Here is a 24,968-nt window from a genome sequence, read left to right on the forward strand (position 1 = left end):
CATTTGATAAATTTAAAATTATTTTGGGGGAATACTCATATCCCTACATTGGATAGGAATCCAGGAAGGCACTGTGAGATAATGAATGGGGGATTTGGAAATAGCAGTCCTTCCTGCATATGCACTAAGTTAAAGAAGTAAAGTCTCAGGGCTGAGAATGCCAGGAGCATCCACATACACCAAACTGCTCAACATGGAAGTGTCACTTGGTGGTTTATACACATATAGGACTCAGGCATCTGCCTTTAAGGTTGATGTAAAGCAGGAGTCCTCCTGAGTATAAAAAGGGAATTTTATAGTTAAAATGGTCTAGAACAAAGATGCCCTCTTGATGTCTAATAAAAACAAACAAACAAACCAACAAACAAAACCAAAAACCTTTGGTGAGAAGTCATGAACTAAACTTTTAATGGATGCAGTCTCAACATAGCTCAAATATAGGCTACCATTCTAGATTTTCATGTTAGGAGGGCAGAGCTATATTTAACTTTGAGGAAAAAAATCTGTGGTTTCAATCTATTAAAACTTATTATAAACATGAGGGAAAACAATGATTCAATCTGTGGGGCTTATTATATTACTCCTACGATTATTACTATCAGGCTTATTATATTACTGCTGCTGCTCCTGTTAACACCAACAATAATGATAGCATGAGATCCAGTGGTACTTAAAATTTCTATTTTCTCATTACATCTTTATATCTAATTACTGGATCAGATAAAAGTATCAAGAAGAGGCTTTTAAAAATGAGGGCATGCTATTTGTTGTAAAGAAACATAGCCTGACGATGTCATGACTGCTATTGGAGCTAAGGAGGTAAAGTTGGATTGAATCACCAGTGGTGAAGAGAAATTCCAAGGATTCCCTGGCACTTTGTGTGGTAAGCAAATGAAATGAGTGGTGGATTAGCACCAAGTAAAAGCACTGTATCCTTATCCAACTTGCCTTTTTCTCTGACAAACAATGATTTACACAGGGTATTTTCTGAATATGGAAAAGTTGTAAAGAAACAGGTCATCTAATTTATGCTTGTCCTAAAAATGTGCTTAAAGAATGTAAACCACCAAAAAAGAAAGAAAAGAAAAAAGAAAGAAAATTATTGAACTGCAGAAGAAAATGGAGAAGTGAAAGGAAGTGAAGATGAAGAAGCCAACTCTGCTCTTGATAGCCTCAGCCAAGCCATAGCTTTCCAGCCATCAAAAATTGAAGAAGACCAACAAAGATGGAAGCCCAGTACAGGAGAACCCTCAATATCAGATGATTAGAGATGCCCAAGGATGAAGAAAAGTACATATTTGTGTGATAAGGAAGAACTTATTGATTGAAATTGATTTATCATGTACATATCACTGAAATATAAAAATCTTAAAGCACAGTTTAACTGGTGTTAAAATTACAATTGGAATTTTGAATATGAGGAAAAATCTGACTAACCAGTTTTATACCTTAAAATCAAGATTACAGGGTGGAGCCAAGATGGTGGCTGGAAAGCAGGGATTTGCTTAAGCTCTCCCCCAAATCCCTCCAAAAACCTGTAAAAAATGGCTCTGAACAAATTCTAGAGCTGCAGAAGCCACAAAATAGCAGAATGAAACAGGTCTCCAGCCCAGGACAGCCTGGATGTTTGCTGGGAAGGGTCTATCACATGGTGCTGTGAGTGGAACGCAGCCCAGTGTGGGTCACGCCAAGACAGACCAGATCTGGAGTCAGGTGGCCAAAAAAACCAGTCCCTGGGGCCATGAATCATTGAGCTGTGGTAGTTACCAGACTTCTCAACCCACAAACGCCAAAGAACAGGTTAGTCGGAAACTGCAGGATTGAGTTTAGAATGGTCTGGCCCCATTCCTGGGGGTGGCGGAGGTGGTACAGCGGTGGTGGTGGCAGCAGCACAAAGCACCTGAGGCTGCTCCCAGAGCTCCAGCATCAGCTGCTTCTCGTGTCCCTGGCTCACATGGTAGGAGGAATCTAGCAGTGAATCAGAGCAGGAGTGTAAGGAGGGCTTTGTGGGCACAAAGGCAGGTTCTCTTGCTGTGCCCTGCTTGGATCTGCATTCCGTCCTGGTTGGTGGTTCTTTGGGGAGGAGGAGTGCTGCTGTGATAGAGCCTGGGGTGACAGTGGAGTGGAAGTAGCTCTGAAAATAGCAAGACGTAGCCCATAAAGCTTGGGACAAAGTACTCTCTACTCTACAAGCAGTCATACCCTGACGAAAAGCTCAAAGGTCAAGTAGTTGTCTGGGAACAAGAACAGGCAGCAAAAACAAACTCAGACTCAAACTCAAACTCTAGATTCCTTTTTTCGTGACAAAGAAGATCAAAACATATAGCCAGAAGAAGTCAACAAAGCCAAAGAGCCTACATCAAAAGGCTCCAAGAAAAATATGAATTGGTCTCAGGCCATGGAAGAACTCAAAAAGGATTTGGAAAAGCAAGTAACAGAAGTAGAGGAAAAATAGGAAAGAGAAATGAGAGTGGTGCTGGAAAACTATGAAAAACAAGTCGATGACTTGCTAACAGAGACCCAGAACATACTGAAGAAAATAACACCTTAAAGAATAGACTAACCCAAATGTCAAAAGAGCTCTAAAAAGCCAATAAGGAGAAGAATGCCTTGAAAGGCAGAATTATCCCAATGGCAAAGGAGGTCCACAAGACCACTGAAGAAAATACCACCTTAAAAATTAGATTGGAGCAAGTGGAAGCTAGTGACTTGATGAGAAATCAAGACATTATAAAACAGAACCAAAAGAATGAAAAAAAAAGGAAGACAATGTGAAATATCTCATTGGAAAAACCACTGACCTGAAAAGAGATCCAGGAGAGATAATTTAAAAATTATTGGACTACCTGAAAACTATGACCAAAATAAGCCTAAACACCATGTTTCAAGAAATTATCAAGGAAAACTGCCCTGATATTCTAGAACCAGAGGGTAAAATAGAAATTGAAAGAATCCACCTATCACCTCTTGAAAAAGATCCCAAAAATAAAACTCCTAGGAATATTGTCACCAAATTCCAGAGTTTCCAGGTCAAGGAGAAAATACTGCAAATAGCCAGAAAGAAACAATTGGAGTATTGTGGAAACACAATCAGGATAGCACAAGATGTAGCAGCTTCTACATTACATGATCAAAGGACTTGGAATATGATATTCTGGAGGTCAAAGGAGCTAGGATTAAAACCAAGAATCACCTACCCAGCAAAACTGAGTATCATGCTCCAAAGCAAAATATGGATTTTCAATAAAATAGAGGACTTTCAAGCTTTCTCAATGAAAAGACCAGAGCTGAATAGAAAATTTAACTTTCAAATACAAGCATCAAGAGAAGCATGAAAAGGTAAACAAGAAAGAGAATTCATAAGGGAGTTACTAAAGTTGAACTGTTTTGTTTACATTCTTACATGGAAGGATGATGTGCATAATTCATGAGACCTTTCTCAGTATTAGGGTAGTTGAAGGGAATATACATACATACATACATATATACATATATATATATATATATATATATATATATATATATATATATATGTGTGTGTGTGTGTGTGTGTGTGTGTGTGTGTGTGTGTTTGTGTAGACAGAGGGCACATGGTGAGTTGAATATGAAGGGATTATATCTAAAAAATAAAATCAAATTAAGGGATGAGAGAGAAATATATTGAGAGAGGCAGAAATGGAGAGATAGAATGGGGTAAATTATCTCTCATGAAAGTGGAAAGGAAAAGTGGTTTGTTGGAAGGGAAGAGGGGGCAGGTGAGGGGGAATGAGTGAATCTTGCTCCCATCCTATTTGACTTGAAGAGGACTAACGTACACACTCAATTGGGTGGCTTACTCCACAGGAAAGTAAGGGAAAAAGGGATAAAAAAGTGGGGATGATAGAAGGGAGGGCAGATAGGGGGAGGAGGTAAACAAAAGCAAACTGTTTTGAAAAGGGATAGGGTCAAGGGAGAAAATTGAATAAAGAGAGACTGGATAGGATGGAAGGAAATATTTAGCCTTTCACAACATGAGTATTGTGGAAGTGTTTTATATAATGATACATGTTTGACCTATGTTGAATTGCTTGCCTTCCTAGGGAGGGTGGGTATGAAGTGAAGAGCGAAGAGAATTTGGCACTCAAATTTTTAAAAGGAGATGTTCAAAAAAAGTTGTTTTTGCATGCAGCTGTGAAACAAGATACATAGGGAATGGGGCGTAGAAATCTATCCTGCCCTACAAGAAAGTAGGGGAAAGGGGATGGAGGGTGGAGTAGTGTGACAGAAGGGAAGGCTGACTGTGGAATGAGGCAATCAGAATATATGCCATCTTGGAATGGGGGGGAGGGTAGAAATGGGGAGAAAATTTATAACTCAAAATCTTGTGGAAATCAGTGTTGAAAACTAAAATATTAAATAAAAATGATAAACAAAAACAATAGAAAGAGTGGTCCAGTGGGCACAAGGTTTGGTAGAGTGGGATAGGAACACAGCTAACATGATAGACATGAGGGAATGACATAATTTCCTCTTAAAATTCTTGCCAACTGTAGATATTCATAAGTATGCCTAAGTTGATTAACTGTTGTATATCAAAACCAAAAAATCTGCCTTTTTGTTTTTTCTTTGTTTTGGTGAGGCAATTGGGATGAAGTGATTTGCCCAGGGGCACACAGCTGGTAAGTGTCTAGTATCTGAGGTCGGATGTGAAATCGTGCCCTCTGGACTCCAGTGCCAGTGCTTTATCCACTCTGCCACCTGGTTGCCCTTCCATAGTACCTTTAAATGACATCCAAAGTCATCCTGTCCAATTTCCCACCCAATGTAGAAATTTCTTCTACAGCATTCCTGGCAGATGGTCTTTCTGCCTCTGCTTAGAGGTTATTTAATGTAATACGCTACCATCCTTCTAATTTAAGCAACAATTAACAAGTGATTAAAGAAGGTAATTTTTGCCAAAAAAAACCAGGATTACAAAGTTTACTTTCATAGGAAACCAAAAAATAATTTAAAATTATAATGTTTCTAAATTTATTTTAATAGAGTAATAAAATCCAATTTTGATTCTAAAACTACTATCCTTCTTAAACCATACCTAAATTCAACCTAACCAGTTTCATTCAGTAATAAGAAGAAAACAAAATTGCTAAATATTGTCCTGATGCCACAGTAGACATGCATTAAAAGCTTAAGTATTAAGAAGCTACTAAAAAGTTTAAACTTTCTTCATGTTTCATGTGTCAACTTCTCAAATCCAAAGCTTCCTAAAAATTAAAGTCAGTGACTTAATTGTATTTATAAATGTTCTTTACTAAAGTTTCCAAAATACTTTTTAAAGGATGAAAGCAGGATTTTAAGGGACAGGGGGAGAATTTACTATATATGCTACTAATATAAAACATAAATTAATTACATAATTAAATGACTACCTGACAGATAAAAAAAATGAGGGCATGAGGACTTTGTGTGTCTGTGAGTAAATGAGAATAAGCTGACAACAGAAATGAAAGATTGAAGAAGTATGGGAAGAAAAAGAAGAGGTGACTGTTAGATCTAGGTCCTGAAGAAGACAGAAGGGAATGACATCAGAAGTATTAGCTTGAGTGAATTATAAGGACACCACTTCTTATGTCAGCATAGAGAAAGAAGGAGTTTTGAAGAATGTAAGAAGTGAACCCAGGTAACTTATTTACACCCAATGACCATAGTCTTAAAGTAGTAGAAGGATATCATCAGTTATAAGACAATAAGGTAAGAAATATGATTTCAGGTTTGAGAAAAGAAGTAAAAGTTCACAATACGGTAGGGAATGGCATAAGAAGTTGACACATAGAGAATAAGAAAGATAGCTAAGATGTAGTGAGGATAGGTTTAGCAATGAGGGACCAGGGTTTTATGTACCTCAAATTTGTAGTAACTAAAAATGGTTAATTTCTGTTGCAGTTTTGGAGCTTTTCAGTTTGTTTGTTTTTAAATCTCTGTGAAGTTTAAAAAAATTTTTTAAACCTTTTAATTGTAGCCTTTTCCTGTTAAGCCAAAGTTGTCAAAAGTAACTTTACATTTCTATTTTTGTCATTCTTTTTTTTGACACTGTTGGTTTACAATCTCTTTAAAACATTGACAATTTGTGGTTGTCAAGGTCTTGCATTTTAATAAAAAAAGTATTCTTGAGAACTACCTCTATGCATATCTGAAAGTTCAGAAGTCCTATATTCCAATATATCACATACACATATCCTTGTAATAGGTAACCAATTAACAAGACAATACTTCCACTATGTCATTCTTTCCTGGTGGTACTCTTAATTAAGTATATTAACTTGGCATTATAAAATAGTCCAGTATAGTCCCAAACAATATTAGAGAGGCAGCATCACATATTGAAGAGTGCTGGTCTTGCAGGAATGTCTTAGTCCAAATTTGTCCTCTGAAGCTTACTAGATAGGTGACCATGGGCTGAACCTCAACTTCCTCACCTGTGAAATGGGGAAATTAATGGCTGTAGTTCCTAGAGTTGTTAGGTTCTATACTGTATGTAAACATTTTGCAAACCTCAAAAGACTATGCGAATATCACTTAGTGTTAAATTGCATGCACCCTCAATTTTAGCAATTATTGTGATGTTTGAAAATGATTGTTGTAACACATGGAATTCTTTACAGAATTCTCAAGAAATGTAGAAAATTCTGTAAATATATACAAAGAAAGAACCAAATTATTTCTAGGATAGCTTTAAGGGGGTTGAGGGTGGGAGAAAGGATTTGCTTTTTTTTTTTAAACTAGGTCAGTTAAAATAAATTAATGAAGTCAGTATTTATAAAGAACAGAGTTAGATTTAATTACTGGTTTCATCATCACTCTATGTTCCTCAGCTTCTCTAGATTCAGCGAGAGCTGGATTAAAAACAAAATCTTCTGGCCCTGCAGTTTTTAGAGTTACTCCATTTCTGATCTAGACTTTTGTGGTCTTCTCACATGATGAGGATATGTGATTAGGTCCCATAGCTTGAAACTCTTCTGTATCATGTTAACTAAAGCACTAACATCAGAAACCTGCCCTCTTTACATTGGGGCACACCAAGAGGAACCAGTAACCTGTTTTTCCTTTGTATTATGACTAAATAAAATGATACTTTTTCTTTTCCTTCTTTTTTTAAATTGTTGAGTTTTCCAAATCTATGATTTCTCAGTGGTAGAAACTTCCAAAGAATTTGGAACCACTTTACCAATGCAGATCAGCAAATGTTCTGCAATTTATCATCAGAAAGTTTCCTGAAACATTGAGAGAATAAGTGACTTGTCCAGGATCACACAGCTTCTATTCATTAGATGCAGCACAGTAATCAAAGGAGATTGTTCCACATAGGGTTTGCCTTTTGCCCTCATCTCCCTGTCCATCTTGATGGACTCTATTCTCTTAGCATTTCCTTGTCTGCTGCCCAGAAGCTGAGCAGGTTCAGAGGTTAGTCTCCCCTGTCCTATGTACCACCATCAGAGTAGAAAATAGGCCTCAGATAGGTTAGAGAATAACAGAAAAGGCCTTAGGACTTATAACTACCATGCTTAGAACTCTAGTTCTAAGTTCAAAGCTGGGATTTTGGAGGCTCAATATTCCCTATATCCTCACAATAAAAGAGATGGTATAGGAAAGACCTTGGGTCAAGAGAACTCAACAAAAGGACACACTTCCTAACACTTAGAGCCATTTTGCAATGAAATAAGCTACCTAAAGCTTCAGTGAAAAGTCCAGATAATCACATTTTTTTTGGAAAAAATGCTTTATTTAGAAAGGATTCCACCAGACTAAGTAACTTCTAAGTTTCTTCGAATCCTAAAATTCTTTGACTTATTAAGTTCTGCTTCTGGAGGCCACATTGTACTTCCATAACAGTACTTTGACCACAAAATTATGTTTTCAATAGTGGAATAATTCTGAATTATAAAAACACACTAGGAAGACTATTCCTCCAAACCAGTGGACCTCTGCTTCTTCTCAAATATAAATATATACCTGTAAATTTTTTATGGACAAACCACAGAAAAGATTAATCAGCTTCTGCCTTAGAATAAGTCATGGTTCTGGACCACTGATTGAGCTGTTAATTCTTCCCTATTTTTGTTGATCTACTTGGACTTTGGACTTTTGTTTTCCTACCTAGACCCGAAGTACCAAACAGATCTTTTCTATCTCCTTCTTGGGGCACCTAGGTGACACAGTGAATGGAGTGTTGGGCCTGAAGTCAAGAATTCAAATTCAAATCTGGCCTTTGATACTTAGTAGCTATGTGACCATGTTTCCTCAGTTTCTCGTGGGCAAAAATGAGTTGGAGAAGGAAATCACAAACTCTTCCAGTATCTTTGCCAAGAAAACCCCAAATGGGGTCAAGAAGAATTGGACCTGACTCGAAAAATAAAAACATCACATCTCCTTCTTGCCTTTATTGACCTCCTTGTATTTAGATTCTGAAAACATCAACAATAGAGCTGAGGACTCATGGGTAAAAACAAGGGAGGGAACCTAACACATATTTCCTAGGAAGCAGGAATAGGGAACTCACCATGAAGGGAAGTTCTATAAAATATCAGACCTATCATTCCATATCAGCTTTCTTATCCCTCCCCTCCATCCTTCCTTTGTGTGCCTTTTTGTAAAGTTTAGAATTCTTGGTTTTGACTCAATTTGACTCAAAGCCTTAACTCTATCTTTTCCTTTCCATAGCTTTCCACAGATAGCCTTTTATTGCTTTTACTTGTTTCTCTTCCCTCTGTAATTTATATTTTCATCTCAAGGAAATCTGGGTCCATTAAGCAGACTGTATGTATCTTTTCGGTTAAGGTCTTTATGTCCCAAGATACAACCATGAGACACATTTGCATAATGTTGAAGAAGCTACTCATGAAAAGTCAACCTATGACTTCCACCATAGAAACTATAGCAAATGTGGAAACTGAGAGAATCAAAGTAAAGCTAAAATTAAGTTGGAAATTAGTATAGATCATGCACACTATAGGGATTACCTGCAACTAAAGATCTGTCATTTTTTGATAAAACCACGGATCTATCAGAATATCAAACTATAACGCTCCAAGGGAATCAGAATGTTGTTTCTTCCTCTTGTTTGCTTAGTTAAAATCAACAGCTTAATATACTCAGCTATTTTTCCACTCCCCTCAATTCACCTCGATTGTTTTAAGCACACCACCTAGTAATGAATATGGAATTGGTGACATTTAAATAAATGAAAAGAAAACTGTTCAACTCTGACAACCAAAAGAAAACAGGGAAAGGAAATGGACTATTTTCAATAGCAAGAATGGATTTTGCTCTGATGAAATGAAGCTGCCTCCACTGTAACATACATGATGTATAACTCAATCAGTTTCTACAAGGAAATAAAATCAAAGAAAACATAAAAGAATTTGTCATCTGTTACTGATCAGACAAAGGTACATTTCCACTGCTAAAGGATCTTGCAACATAGGAAAACCTAGGTGAAGCTAAGTTTAAAGTCCCCATTAAAGTGTTCAGCTTTCTATTTACTAAAGAAAAATGGAATAGTTGACAAGTGACATTTCTGAAATGGTAGACAATGGCTCGTGGAAAAATCAAATGCATTTGGAAAATTTGCTACAGAACACTAATAACTGTGAGTGCATCTAATAGGAAATGTAATTCAGGGGAATTTTCTAATGGGTCTGTCAGGAAAATAATAACACATCTATGTTAGTCATTTATGGCTATAAAGCACTTTATATGCACTATTTCATTTGATCCTCACACCTCAAAATAAGATAATATCATATGTATGTATTTATAGGTGCTCTGTTCGTGACATGGAGGCAACTCTAGATTTTCAAAGGCTAGCCCAGTGGAACATAAGGTCTCATAGGTCCTGCCAAGCAAAAAATGTATCAAGTACTGACATATATAACAGACTGTACATCTATTATCTGAAGACTGGCCTAGCTAAGTTTAGAAAGGTTCATTACCAGGTTGCCTAGAGGAAGATGAATGCTGTTAGCACAATGACTCTAAAAGACCTTTGCCCAAATCAGAGAAGTTGTCATCTATATTAGCGTAGAAAATAATGACAATGATGAAATCACAGATCACTGAGGTACACAGATGTATCCAACCTCCTTACTTTATGGAAAATTACACTGAGCTAGAGCATTTAAGTGTCTTTATTTGTCCAAGGTCAAATATGTATTAACTAAGAGAGCCAAATTTTGAACACAGATTTTCTGACTCCAAAGCCAATATTCTTTCCACACTGCCTCCCCTACTATTTGTGATTCTAAATCTATTTCCTGTGAGAAATGGTTTCCCAATTAACTTAGAACCCTCTCTCTCATGCCACTCTTTCTGGGATCTTTTTCAAGAGGTGATAGTTGGATTCCTTCAATTTCTATTTTAGCCTCTGGTTCTAGAATATCACGGCAGTTCTCCTTGATAATTTCTTGAAAGATGATATCTAGGCTCTGTTTTTGATCATGGCTTTCAGGTAGTCCAATAATTTTTAAATTATCTCTCCTGGATCTCTTTTCCAGGTCAGTGGTTTTTCCAGTGAGATATTTTACATTGTCTTCCATTTTTTCATTCCTTTGGTTCTGTTTTATAATATCTTGATTTCTCATAAAGTCACTAGCTTCCACTTGCTCCAATCTAATTTTTTAGGTGGTATTTTCTTCAGTGGCCTTTTGGACCTCCTCCATTTGGCTAATTCTGCCTTTCAAGGCATTCTTCTCCTCGTTGACTTTTTGGAACTCTTTTGACATTTGGGTGAGTCTATTCTTTAAGGTGTTATTTTCTTCACTATTTTTGGGGATCTCCTTTAGCAAGTTATTGACTTATTTTTCTTGCATCACTCTCATTTCTCTTCCCAATTTTTCCTCTACTTCTCTTACTTGCTTTTCCAAATCCTTTTTGAGCTCTTCCATGGTTTGAGACCAGTTCATGTTCTTCTTGGAGGTTTTTGATGTAGGCTCTTTGACTTTGTTGACTTCTTCTGGCTGTATGTTTTGATCTTCTTTGTTCATGTTCCCAGGCAACTACTTGACCCTTGAGCTTTTTGTTGGGGTATGTCTTCTTGTAGAGTAGAGAGTACTTTGTCCTAAGCTTTAGGGTCTAAGTGCTGCTGTTTTCAGAGCTACTTCTACTCCACTGTCACCCCGGGTTCTGTCATAGCAGTGCTCCTCCTCCCCGAAGAGCCACCAACCAGGACCACAATGCAGATCCAAGCAGGGCACAGCGAGAGAACCTGCCTTTGTGCCCACACAGCCCTCCTTGCACTCCCACTCTGATTCACTGCTAGATTCCTCCCACCATGTGAGCCAGGGACTCAGGAAGCAGCTGATGCTGGAGCTCTGGAAGCAGCCTCAGGAGTTTCCTACTGCTGCCACTACCGCCCACCACTGCACCACCTCTGCCACCCCCAGGGCTGGTGGCCAGACTCCTCTGAACTTGATTCCACAGTTTCCCACTAGCCTATTTTTTGGCAGTTGCGGGTTGAGAAGTCTGGTAACTGACACAGCTCAATGATTCATCACCCTAAGGACTGTTTCTGCTGGCTGATTTCCCAGTCTGGTCTGTCTTGGTGTGGCCCATGCTGGGCTTTGCTCTGCTCCCAGCACCGTGCCATAGACCCTTCCTGGCAACTATCCAGGCTGTCCTGGGCTGGAGACCTATTTCCCTCTGTTATTTCATGGGTTCCGCAGCTCTAGAATTTGCTCAAAGCCATTTTTACAAGTGTTTGGAGGGATTTGGGGGAGAGCTTAAGCAAGTCCCTGCTTTCCAGCTGCTATCTTGGCTCTGCCGCCAAGTTAAGCCCTCTCATGCCACTCTCAAAGTGTCCAACCAACTTCCATAGACTGTGTGAACATAGTATGCATCCTTTGTTACTTAATCGTTATACAGACACATGACGATGGTTACCTCGTTTATGTTCCTGAAAAATAATGTGTTAATCACTTTGTTCCCATTGAAGCATCCTTTGTCTTCAGTTCAGCAGTCTGTTCCCCTTGAGTAATCAGCACTACAGTGAACCTCAACTCAGACAGGAAGGCCATTAATGCTGGTTCCAAAAACCCACATAGATTTCCATGGATTCTTACCATTATATCCTAATAGCTCACAACATGGTGATGGTGCCTGAATGAGTTTATGCAAGTAAATTTGCAACTGTATATCACTATATGTTCATGTATAGTGATATAAAGCTAAATGTGGTTTCAAATTGGTTTTTTTTTTTGTTTTCTTGGTGAAGAGAGGGGATGCAAGTTTGGGCCTGTGATTTAAATAGCATAGCATAGAAATTCCCTTACAGATGCATATTGGCAACTATCTATAACTGAGGATTACAGAGCTGACTTGGGCACTGTGAGGTTACATGAATCCCACAGTGATATACAACCTTTATATTTCAGAGAGAGGACCTGAACCCAGGTATTTATGACTGAAAGACTGGCTCTTTTTCTCCTGTACCCACATTGCTACTCATGAAAATACTATTGAGCTAAAATAAGAAAACATTTTGAAAACTGCTTTAAAATGTTTAAAAATTTAGAGACAGCAAAAAGAATAATTTCATTGAAGGCAAGAAACATCCTGGGAGTTTTTATTCTTTGATTAATGATTAATTATTCACAAAGGCAATCATGATGGTTCAGTAAGTACCAAGGAGTTCAGGCAGCTGTATCACTTTGATGCAAAAGAGGCAAATGTAGAAAAAGGAAAAAAATAAATTTGGTTTTGAGAAGTTATTCAAAAAACCCAAGAACTAGACATGTTTGAAAGTCATACCAGAATCAGCCTAATATTTCAACCAAATCTAGAACTACAGATAATAGGTCATAACCCTTGAGACATCAATACTCTTGCTTCAAGGGCACAAGATTCCATTGCTATGGTTATTCCCTCTCCTAAGGCAGATATAAATCCTATTTTCCCTTAATAGGTGGCTTTCCTGAGTTGCTCTGACAAAAAAAATCACCACACATTGGACAACATTTTGGTGATGAATACCTCCAAACTTAGCCAGAATGACACAAATATAGAGGGTACTGCTGAGCCTCTACTCATAGCCTTTCCACAGTAGAATATTAGCTCTTTGAGGGTAAGAACTGTTTTGTTTCTGTCTTTGTTTCCCTTGTGGTTACCACAGTGATTGACACATGAGAGGTTCTTAGGAAATTTTTTAACTGAATTTTCAACTTGGTAGGATTTGCAAAAACTATTCTTGCTTGACCACTGATGTCACAGGTGCACTTTAATGCCTGGATGAAGTGTAGGATTATCATTTTCAATTAGCTGAATCACCAAGAACAGTTGGTGAATTAGATGAAGCAAATATGTAATGTATATTGCAAAAATTCTCATAAAACAGTTGAAACAATTTTTTGCACTTAAAATAACAACTTTAAGTTATACAGAACACAGACCTCCACATACAGTGGATAATTAAAGTATTACTATAATTTTTAACACTTTCTATTATTGTTTAAATGATTAATTTTTGTCAGATCTCTGATCCAAAAAATTCGTTGGTGTAATAAACTTCTAATATAGAGATTTAGAAACACCTTCCACCCTTATAGATGGGAATCTGTAGGTTAAAGTCTTAAAAAGAAGCCTGGGGGCAGCTATGTGGCACAGTGAGTAGAGCACTGGCCCTGGAGGCAGGAGGACCTGAGTTCAAATCCAGCCTCAGACACTTGACACACTTAATAGCTGTGTGACCTTGGGCAAGTCACTTAACCCCAATTGCCCTACCTTCCCCCCTCAAAAAAAAGATGCCCCACAGAATGAAAGAGTAAGAGACTTACCCAGGGCAACATAGCTAGGATGTGTCAGGATTAGGTCTTAAACCCTGGTCTCCTTGACTTCAAAGGCAACCCTGTATCACCTGCACCACAATGCTTATAGAATTTTGGATTGTATAATTTTATTTTTTGACTGTTATTTGATTAGCAGTAGCTCTTAAAATTTTAATTTTCTATTTTCTTCCTTTCAGTTGCCCTTAAGCACATATAATAATCATTGTTATCTAAAGATCTTTCTATAGCGCTATTACTCAAAAGAAGAATAGCCAATATCTGAGTTAATATATATTAGGCTTTCATTTTTTGCTTGTCATGCTTGGTTTCTTAAAGTCAGAAGATCTAGGTTTTATTTTCAGCTCTGACACTTGTTATGTGACTTTAAACCAGTCAGTTAACATTTCTAGAACTATAAAATAATGGCATTAGACAAATGTGCAATTTGAGTTTGGATAACTAGTCTAACATCTTATTCAGTTAGCTATCTAGGTCTCTTTTAAATTTGAAATGCTATGCTTCTGTTATTATACTTTTAGAACTTAACTCAATGGCTAGGCATAGAAGAAAAAAATTAAATAAATAACATTCAGGTACTAAAATATATAGAAACTTGAATATTTACCTCAAATTATGCATGGATACAATCTGAAGGATATTTATATTTTATCTGCATGTACTCTTGGTATGGGCAATAGAGGTACATGGCATCAAACTGAATTTTGGCTGTGACATGGGAAAAATATGTATTTTTATTTCTTTTTGATACCAATTTAGAATGGAATATACCAATTTGAAAGAAATAATGCCTGCACTTAATAAGTATTTATTATGCACTATTTTGTGCAAAATGTTATGCTAGCAACTGAGAATACAAAAGAAAGGAAAGAAAGGAGCAAGGAAGGAAATCTCTGTTTTCAATGAGTTTATATTCTACTGTAAATCTGGCTTTAATATTAAAAAATAATTCAACTCACATTCATATAGGCCATTAAATTTTATAAAGAATTACCATAAAATCTGGTAAAGTAAATATACAAATATGTTTACCCTCATTTTACAGATAGGGAAAATGGTGCTTTGAAAGACTGAGGGATTTACCCAGAGTCACAAAGTTAGGAAATACTGACAGAGGGCTGAAATTCAGTGTCCAGGCTCCAAATCCAGCACTTCTTACCCTAGGTCTTGATGCTTTTGATCATGTATGATTTTACTTATCACTTGTCAAAATGCCAACCTACTCAAACACAGCCAAAATATAAATGAGAAACAGGGAAATAATAAATTCTTCAACTAGCCTGGAGACTAGAATGCAGAGTATATAATACCCTAGACATGAAGAAAAGAGGAGTAACCTTATGCTTTTTTCTTCCTTCTCTTATAGTCCTCCACATTTAAGGCTATAGGCAATGCTGTCTTTTTCTCTTCTTTGTATCCCCAGCACTTCTAACAGTGCCTAGAATGTAGTAGTCACTTAATAGATTTTTATTGAGCAACTGGCTGAATTTTCATCACAAAGTGTTTCTAGAAATTAAAATATTATAAAAGGGTTAACTTCTTCACATAGAAACCTGAAACTACCCTCTTTGCCTAGTACATAGCATTTGTTTTTCAAACAGAAGAAATGGTGGCTTCACTATCATATATTGAGAATTGAATGACCATACTTTAGAACATTTCTTATATGAGGAAAACTGAAGCAGCTCTATATTAGAGTTAGACATTGTCTAAGTAATGCTAGATACGCTCTTAGATATAAAAATGATATCTATAAACTTTTGGCAAATAGTTTTACAACTTTTAGATTATCTCACACAACAAATAACACAATATAGTAAGAAATTTATAAATCCCTACTGTGTGGAGTGAATTATGCTAAGTGGCAAAATACAAAATTTAAATAAGACATAGTCTCTGCCTTCAGGGATCTTATAGTCAAGAAGGGCTTCAGGTCATGATCATCTTTCTGTGGTGGTACACCTGGAAATCTAAAGTTCTGCCATATTTCTAGGGGCTGTACCTTTCTAAGACTTCCTTCTACTAATCTTGTTTTTATTTACCATATTTCAGGTTACCATCCAGTAAAGAAAAAATACTATAAGCCATTCTTTACGTAGATACATCCCAGCATAGCGTTTCTCTTGATCATAAATTTCCATTGTGGTAGCTGATGTATACTCCTGACATGACCCCACAGCGAGTACTCTAGTCTTACCATTTGCTGCTGGTAAATGACACTAATGAAATTTCATCTACTGGAAGAAGCTTGATGTGTTGTTTGTGTCAAGCCTAAGTTTCAGAGCTAAACAGAAGAAGGGATCAAAGTCACGATTTGTAGAACACCAGCTATATATGGAATTGATGATTCCTTGGATTCATATTATTAGTCTAATACCTCCAAGGCCTACTAACTCATTAAATCTGCATTTCTAGCTTCTTTGGACTGGATAAGCTGACACACTCTTCGTCAGCTTGCTTCATACAGCAGCTTGAGTAAAATTCAATCTTGACTTTCAGATCTGGATTTTCAGACCATGCCTCTGTGTGTGTGTGTGTGCATCCATGTACATATACATACATATATTAAACTTAATTGTTGTTGTGCATTCATTTTAGTCATGTCCAACTCTTTGTGAACCCATTGGCAGTTTTCTTGGCAGAGATACTGGAGTGATTTGCCATTTCCTTTTCCAGCTCATTTTATAGATGAGTAAACTGAGGCAAACAGGGTTAAGTAATTTGCCCAGAGTCACGCAGGCCATATTTGAACTCAGGAAGATGAATATTCCTGACTCCAGGCCTGGTACTCTATTTTACCACCTGGTTAATAACAGGTAGATAATGGAAGATTCATATTTCATTGTCTTGTTATTTTAAATTATCTTGCAAGGCTTAAATGTATAGAAACTTCTATACCCAAGGTAGCAAAATGGCTCTGAAATTCATTTTGTCTATAATTTCATATCCACAACATTGTTATCTATACTCACAGTAGTGAAAAGGCATGCTAAAATAAATTGATGAGACAGAAAATTACATTTAATTCTCAGTACTTTCTGCTACCATACACAGACAAATACACATGCAATTTCATTGTCATGGGTTAATGGATCAGGTCTTCAGTTACTATTCATAGATATGAAAACAGATAGACCTAGCAGACCAAGGCCTACCTTTTAAAAATATTGCTATCACACACACACATAATGTTCATAGCATTATGAAAGATACAATATTAGCAAAAATATAGGAATAGGGCCCCCTTTTTCACAAAATTTTTCTATTCTACAAATAGCTAAGTGGGTCATAGCATGATATTTTATATTTGTTACTAACCCAAGGTTATTTAGAGATTTGACCTAATTGAAGTCCTTTATAAAGCTCCATGATCTTTCCATTACCACTCATTTTCATTGGTGATGAAATAAAGTAGGGTGATTTCTTTTTGATTATTTCATAGAGCAATTCCCAGGAAAATCAATGTAGTATAACAGGTTGGGAAACAAGCTAGCTTTAAGTACTACTGTATGCTTTTCACTGGGATTATTTATCATAGTTCTGGATAACATTTTTCTTAGTTTTGTTTACCTTCCACTCCTTGTAATTACTTCTCTTAATTGGACCAAGCTAGCTTAGTTTATACTCCCCTTGGGACTGTTGTTGGCAGGAGTGATTGGCAGTTCTCTCTCCCACATAGTGCCATTCTGAAATTGCAAATGTCATTTAACAGACTCATTCTCTCTTCTATTTTAGAGTGGGAGTGTGCCATTAGAAAGGAGCAGTCTGGGTGCATATATTTCTATATAAGCGCCTGTGAAATTATGCATTCAAATAATAGAATCATAGGACAGGAAAGGACCTTGAAAGGTCAACTACTTTATCTCCTGGACTTGAGGCACTTACACCACTCTCAGAACATCACAACAGGTAAACATCTGCTTTATTTTCAGAGAGCATCCTCCACAGTCAACTCTCACTTATCTGTGATAACAGGGTATAAAAATGGTATTAACAACATTTCTGTTCCCCATTTCATTCCACAGTTATGACTTGCTCCGTCAGTAAAGCTTTTATCAGAGCTTATAACAAGAAGTCAAATTACCTGGCTTAAGTTTCTCATCTCCTTTTATTTCTCCTGCCCATTTCTGATAGAGTTGCCACTAAACGATGAAATGGTCAAAATGATAGACATTTCAAAGAAAGGGAAAACAGGACCAGTATCAGTGAGGTGCATCAAAGCCCCTGGATTATGGCTGAGGATTGACTGCATTGATATTGTGCATAGAAGTGTATCAAATAAGGTCTTAGCAAAAAGAAAAATCAATTTAAATGCCACAACTGAATTTATTGCATAAAGAGTACTAGGATGCTTATGTGCATCATTAAAACAAAGATAAAAGAACACTAACTCCTCACTTAAAGATTATTCCAGGAACAAAATTCCCTTTTAAAAATTAGCTATGATTAAAAAAAGAGTAAAGAAACAGGCAAACAAATAAAAACTTTGTTCGGGTACAGTGACCTAGACATGAGGAATGGGAGAGCAGGAGCAAAAAGTTCATTAATGCTGAGTTTGTAGTAGCAGGTTTCAATGAGGAAAAAATCATGCTATCTCAGCTACAGCCCCTTAGAAAAACATGGCTAGATAGAGGGCAGGGAACGGGTGAGATATAACATGTTTATTGCCTTTATTCTTTCAGTGTTTCTGGCTCATAACCTTGGATTTTACTCACATTCTCATTCTTCATATCAGATACCAATAATAACTTTAATATCTACCCCTTTTGTCCAGTTGAAGGGCCACCACCTTAGTTCTGGCTCTCATTGCCTCTCATCTAAATTATGGAAATGATTTCCTAACTGGTGTCTAGGCCTTAGGTCACTTCCAGCTCCATCAATCCTCCACATAGGTGCCAAAGTGACTTTTCTCAAGCACAAATTTGACCCTGACATTTGCTACTCAATACAAATAGTAACTTCCCATTGCTTCTAAAAAATATAAACTCTTCTGTTATACATTTAAAATCTTTCATGACCCGACCCTCAATATCTCCACTTTTAAATTTCACTCCCCTTACTACATTCACTGATACACCCAAATGGGCCTCATTTCTGTTCTTCACACAGGATACTACATCTCCTATTGCACTGACTGTCCCACAAGAGCCTGGGATGTACTCTCTTTTTTATCACTAACTCACAGAATCCTTCTCTTTCTTCAAGACACATCTCAACACAACTTTCTTCTATTGGAAGCCTTCTCTGATTTTTACCAATTGTTAATCCCCTCCCTTCCTAATTAGCTTTTACTTAATTGTTTTATATTTATTGTGTATATACTCATGTATGCACTTTGTGTCTCCCCAATAAAATGTAAGCTCCTTAAGAATAGGGATTGCTTCATTCTTTGTATTTATATCTCCAAAGGCCCACTGAGTTCTTGACCCTTTGTGGATGCTTAATGATGTTTACTGATTGACTGATTAAAACATCATCACATTGTAATTAGGTCTTTGGGTACATATCATTGGTAATAAAATTACATCACCAAGGAGAAAAGATTTTCAGGATCCTATCATGATCATTGTATAGCAGACACACTCTTTCAGGCCTAGTTCTATTTACCCCCTGGGAAAATTGAGCCTGGATGATGTCCACAGTCGACTGACATCTAGAATAACTACACTTTGATTAGAAGCATCATTGATACAGATATCTGAGAAGTAAAAAAAAATTCATTACCCTCCCCAGCCCTAGGATCTTTCTTGGCTTTACTTTTATTACTGATGAAAATCAAGTTAGTTATCTACCTGTGACATGTGGGCTAATTGGAAATGTTGCAGCATAGTATACATGACAAAAACCAAATATATAGGAAGAGAGGTAGGGATGTATTTTGTTGTTGCTGTTTTTTTTTCCTCAACCAGCAATGAACTCACTCTCTTCAGCAACCTATATGGTTATTTTTCTAACCTCCCCAGGTTTCATTCTCCGAGAGCAGATTCAAGGGGTCATCAGAGGTACAACCCAATCTAATAAGATCTGAGATCATCAAAGAAGGGGTCAATTCAGATCTCAACAGAGATAACTGTCTCTCTCATCTGTAACAGGAGATAATAATATATACCTTAGAGAGCATTTGTGAGGATCAAATGAAATAATAGTTGTAAAGTGCTTTCACAAACTTTAAAGTGCAATTTTATAATGTGATATAATGTCAAAATCATTGGCTCTGGAATCAGAAGATTTGGTTCAAATATTGCCTTTAATACTTAGTGTCTTGTGTGACCTTGGGCAGGTTGCTTAATCTCTGTGGACCTCAGTTTCCACAAGTGTAAAAAGAGAGCAATGGATTAGATGGCCTCCAAGGCCCCTCCGTACTTGATCCCAATGACCCCTATAAATCTGATCAGTTCATACTAGTTCTTCTATTTTCATCCTATTACACACAGAGAAAACACAGACAAGTGTTTTTTTCTCCCAGTTACACATCAGTGTGTTTCCCTGTACCAGTACAAAATGGCATAGTACAAAGGAGTCACACAAATATACATACAAGGACCCAAAGGCACAGGATTCCATAACACTGTGGATGTTCACTAGAGGTAAATTATCTCTTTTGATGATCTCATCAGTGTCCATGGATTCAAATATCATCTCCTAGATCTATATCCAGATCTCACCTCTTTCTTGAATAACAGTCTTACAGTCTGCCAATATCTCTTATGAAAATGTCCTATAGGCATCTCAAACTCAACACATCCATAACAGAATCTGGCATCTTTCCTCCAAAACCATCCCTCCACTTGACTTTCTTTTTTTGTCAAGGACATCTATCATCTACATAGCTGCCAAAAGTAGTTTTAGAGAAACTTGAAAAGACATATGAACTGACAGAGTAAAATGAGAAGAAACAGGAGAACAATTTGTACAACTTTTTAAAGACATATTTGAAAGGACTTTTCAGTCATGTCTGACTCCTCGTGACCCCATTTGGGGTTTTCTTGGAAAAGATATTGAAGTAGTATGCCATTCCTTCTCCAGCTCATTTTGCAGATAAGGACACTGAGGCAAACATAGGTAAGTGACTTTCGCAGGGTCACACAGCTAGTCAGTGTCTAAGGCCAGATTTGAACTCAGAGAGATGAGTCCTCCTAACTCTGGGACTGGCACTCTATCCACTTGCCATGGGCAAACAGATCCATTTTCTAATTCAGCTATGTCTTTCCATGAGGCTCTGGGCAAACTCTGATACCCTTCTGGTGCACTGTAACAAGTCACCTTTCATTTGGTGGTCCAAATCTCAAAGGGACTACTCAGTCAGGGGTGCACACATCCCTAATCTTTAGATGAGAGATGGAGAGAGAAGACACTGTAGCCCTCACAATGTACAAACAGCCTGACAACTCCCAGGAGTCACATTTATAATTTATATATGGCTAATGCAGGAATTTGTTTTGCTTGATGATATGCATATTTCTTACAATAGTTCTGTTTTTCTTCTCTTTTCAATCGAGGGGAGGTAAGATGAAGAGAAAATAAATGCTTAATTGAAGAAAAAGTTGAAAAAAAATAAAGAGCAGATCTATCCAAATCACTCCTTTGCTTAAGTTATGGCATCTCTTCACTCTCTTTAGGATAAAATATTACTTCCTTTCCTTGGAATTCCCTTCACAACTTGGGTCCAGGCTTCCTTTACAGGCTCATTTCATACTATTACCCCATCACACACTCTATATTCCATTAAAAACTGGAATACTTTCAGTTCTCATTCATGCCATTCTACCTATGATCTCCTTGCCTTTGCACAGACTGTGAGCTACAACTGGAATCCTCTCCCTCCTGACTCCAAACCCTTGGAACTCCTAGCTACAATTTAGACTCAGTTCCATTGTTTCTGACTTTGAGGCCTTTCCTCATTCCCTCAGTTACTGGACCACCCTTCTCATCACTGTGTATTCATTTATGTATTTTTTTATTTACTTATCTGGGAACATTGTGTATCCCTCTTGTGGAATAAGAGCTCCTACTCCTTAAGGACAAGAACCACATCACTTTTGTATTTGTATCATCAACATGTAACATGACTGTCATTAGTAGCTTCTTAGGGATAGCTAGGTGGTACAGTTAGAGAAGGAAATGACAAACTACTCAGTATCTTGGCCATGAAAACCCAAATGTGGTCACAAAGAGTTGGACAGTACTAAAAAACAACTGAACAACAATAAATGTTGTACAATACTTAGAGCACTGGGCCTAGAGTCCAGAAAGACTCAAGTCTAGGCTCAGACACTTAATATATGTGTAACCCTGGGGAAGTCACTTGACCCTGTCTGCCTCAGTGTCCTCATCTGTAAAATGAGCTGCAGAAAGAAATGGCAAACTACTCCAATATCTTTGCCAAGAAAACCTTAAATGGGGACACAGAGTTGAAAAAAACTGAAAAATAAGCAGTAGCCATTTAATAATTGCTTGGTGATTGATTAATTGATTGAATAAATGCAGAATTATCTAAATCACAAAATTCTCAGTGAGATTCCTCCCTATCAAACTGAACAATACCACCATGTAATATTATTTCTCAGGTAGGCAGAGATAAGCAGACAGAATTAGATCACCAGAATTGGAAGTCTTTTTGGTTTATATAAACCTCTTCTTCTACTCCCCTTATACAAACTGTTCTGAAAAAAATTACAAAATAGAAGATTCACAGAGTAGTAATACATCAGAATTGTTCTTAATTAAAACTAGTTTTAATCATGAAATAAGTAGGCAAAGAAATAGAATGTAACTGCATCTAACTTACTGGTTCAGTTGCAATTTTGGAGGAAAACTAATATAAAAGGCAATATTTTCATAATGTAACCTTATTTTTATTATGTCTGGAAATGCATCCCTATACCCCTGACATTATTTCCTTTGGTAATTAAGTTTCTGACAAAGAAGTGTGTCATTGCAATACATCCAATTCATTAATAGAAGAATTACTGTAAAAATGAGTATATTTCTCTGGATAACAAGATTATAAAATCATTTGCAGTTGTACAATATGAAATTGGGAGGAAAAGGGAAAGTTAACCTAGTTTCACTTTAAGTTGTCAAGCCCCTAAACTCATTCTTTCCTGAAGTACTATTAAGAGATGAATGCTGAGAAAAGTGCAGACAAAGCTTTAGAGATCTCAGACAAAGAAATCAATGGAAAAATAGGAAAATCAGCAATCTGTTTTCTAAAGGAAAAAAAAAAGAAATGAAGAAATTCCCGGCAGATGATGAGAGGGTTAAGCTACACAGAAGTGGCCTTGCTAGATTTCTAGAATCCAAACTCTATCTCTTTCCACCCTATCCATTCTTAGCACTCCTGATCTAAAATGTCAAGACCACAAAAGGGTACCAGAACACTTTTCATTTGTTTGGAATTTATTCTGTAAGCAATAGAGAACAGGTGAAGAATGGGGAGCTACTGATGATTCTGGAACAAAAGTCCTGTAAAGACTGATAAATTCTAAATGTGGCATTTACAAGAACTAGTAAAATCTACAAGGGAGGGGCCAGATTGTATGCTGTACCACAAAAGATACAGTGAGAAGAATTGTGGATTTGGAGTTCAAGAGCTTAGACTCAAATCTTGGTTTTCCCACTTGTTACCTATGGTATGTTGAGCAACTTACTTGACCCCATGATCATCTAGTCTAATCCCTTCTTTTTACATACATGAAAACTAAGGCCTTGACAAGTCTAATTCCAATCATGTTGTTGTTGTTCAGTGGCTGGGTCATGTCCAACTCTTCCTGACCCCGTGGACCACAGTACACCAAGCCCTTCTATCAATCTCTATTTCCCCAAATCGGTCCAAGCTCATATTTGTTGCTTCCATGACACTAACTGTAACAACAATGCTGCTTGCAGCTACTGTGGCTGTGTAAGGCCAATAACACCAGCACACAGGAGAGCTGCTAGCACAGGTTCTTCGATCTGCTTTTCTAAGGAAAGCAACTCTAAGGGGTTAACAAGCTTACTTTAATCAAACATACATATATCATTCCCTTAGTACAGGGGGAAAAGCCAATACCCTGAACTTCAGAGCAAATACAAACAGAAACTACAAACAGATCAACAGCCAGGCTTTGTCTGATCAAGATGTCACATACAGAGTTACTAAAAAGAGAAGCACCAACATCTGGGTTTTCAAAGCAGGGCGGGGGCGGGGGGGGCAGCTCTTAACAACGGCTACCCGGAGTCTCCTCTGGTGAAATCACATGACACTCTTCCAGTGAGTGAGAGCCCCAAAACAAAACACCAACCTCAGATCTTATATACCCTTCTCAGGGTCAGAGGGCATCACAACCATGAGACTCAAACCCATGTGAACTAGGCTTTCTTGTTTCTTAAGCAGGTCAAAGACCCTTGATTCAATCAAAGAAACAAAAGGCAACAAAAAGTCCGCTTAGCTACATTTTAAAGGGAAGACTCATCAAAGGTACTTGATTACCTTAGCATTCTAAAAAAAAAAAACCAAAAAAGTCCCATCCTAATTACCATAACACTATCTCATCTTCTGCTGTCCTGGTCTCCTTTTGCCCACAGTCTTTCCTAACATCAGGGTTGGTTAATTTTTTTTTTTTTCCCAATGAGTCTCATTTTTTTTTCGCTATTTGGCTAAAGTATTTAAGTGTCAGCTTCAGTATTTGTCCTTCCAATAAGTAGTCTGAATTATTTTCTTTAACTATTGACTGATGTGACCTCTTGTCAGTCCAAGGGACTCTCAAAAATCTTCTCCAGCACCACAATTGAATAGCCTCCATTCTGCAGTGCTCAGCTTTCCTTATAGTCCCATCTCTCATACACTGCTACTGGAAAAACCGGCCCTTTGCCAATTTGCACCTTTGTCAGCAAGGTGTCGTCTCTGCCTTTTAGTATGCTGTCCATAGTTTTCCTTCCAAGGAGTAAGCATCTTTTTATTTCAGGGCTGCATTTAATTCCTATCTACTAAGATATTGAAAGAATAAAAAGAAAATATCTGTCATGCTGAGTAGAGATTCTATGAAGAACTATGAGAAAACACAGACAAGAATTTTATGCAGAATAAGAATGAGATAAGGGGCTTTGATCTGTTGGGAAGGGGGAGCTACCAAAATGATGAAATTATAGATACACAAAACTACTAAATTTTTATTA

The sequence above is a fragment of the Trichosurus vulpecula genome, chromosome 7 (assembly GCF_011100635.1).
Source record: "Trichosurus vulpecula isolate mTriVul1 chromosome 7, mTriVul1.pri, whole genome shotgun sequence".
NCBI lineage: Eukaryota > Metazoa > Chordata > Mammalia > Diprotodontia > Phalangeridae > Trichosurus > Trichosurus vulpecula.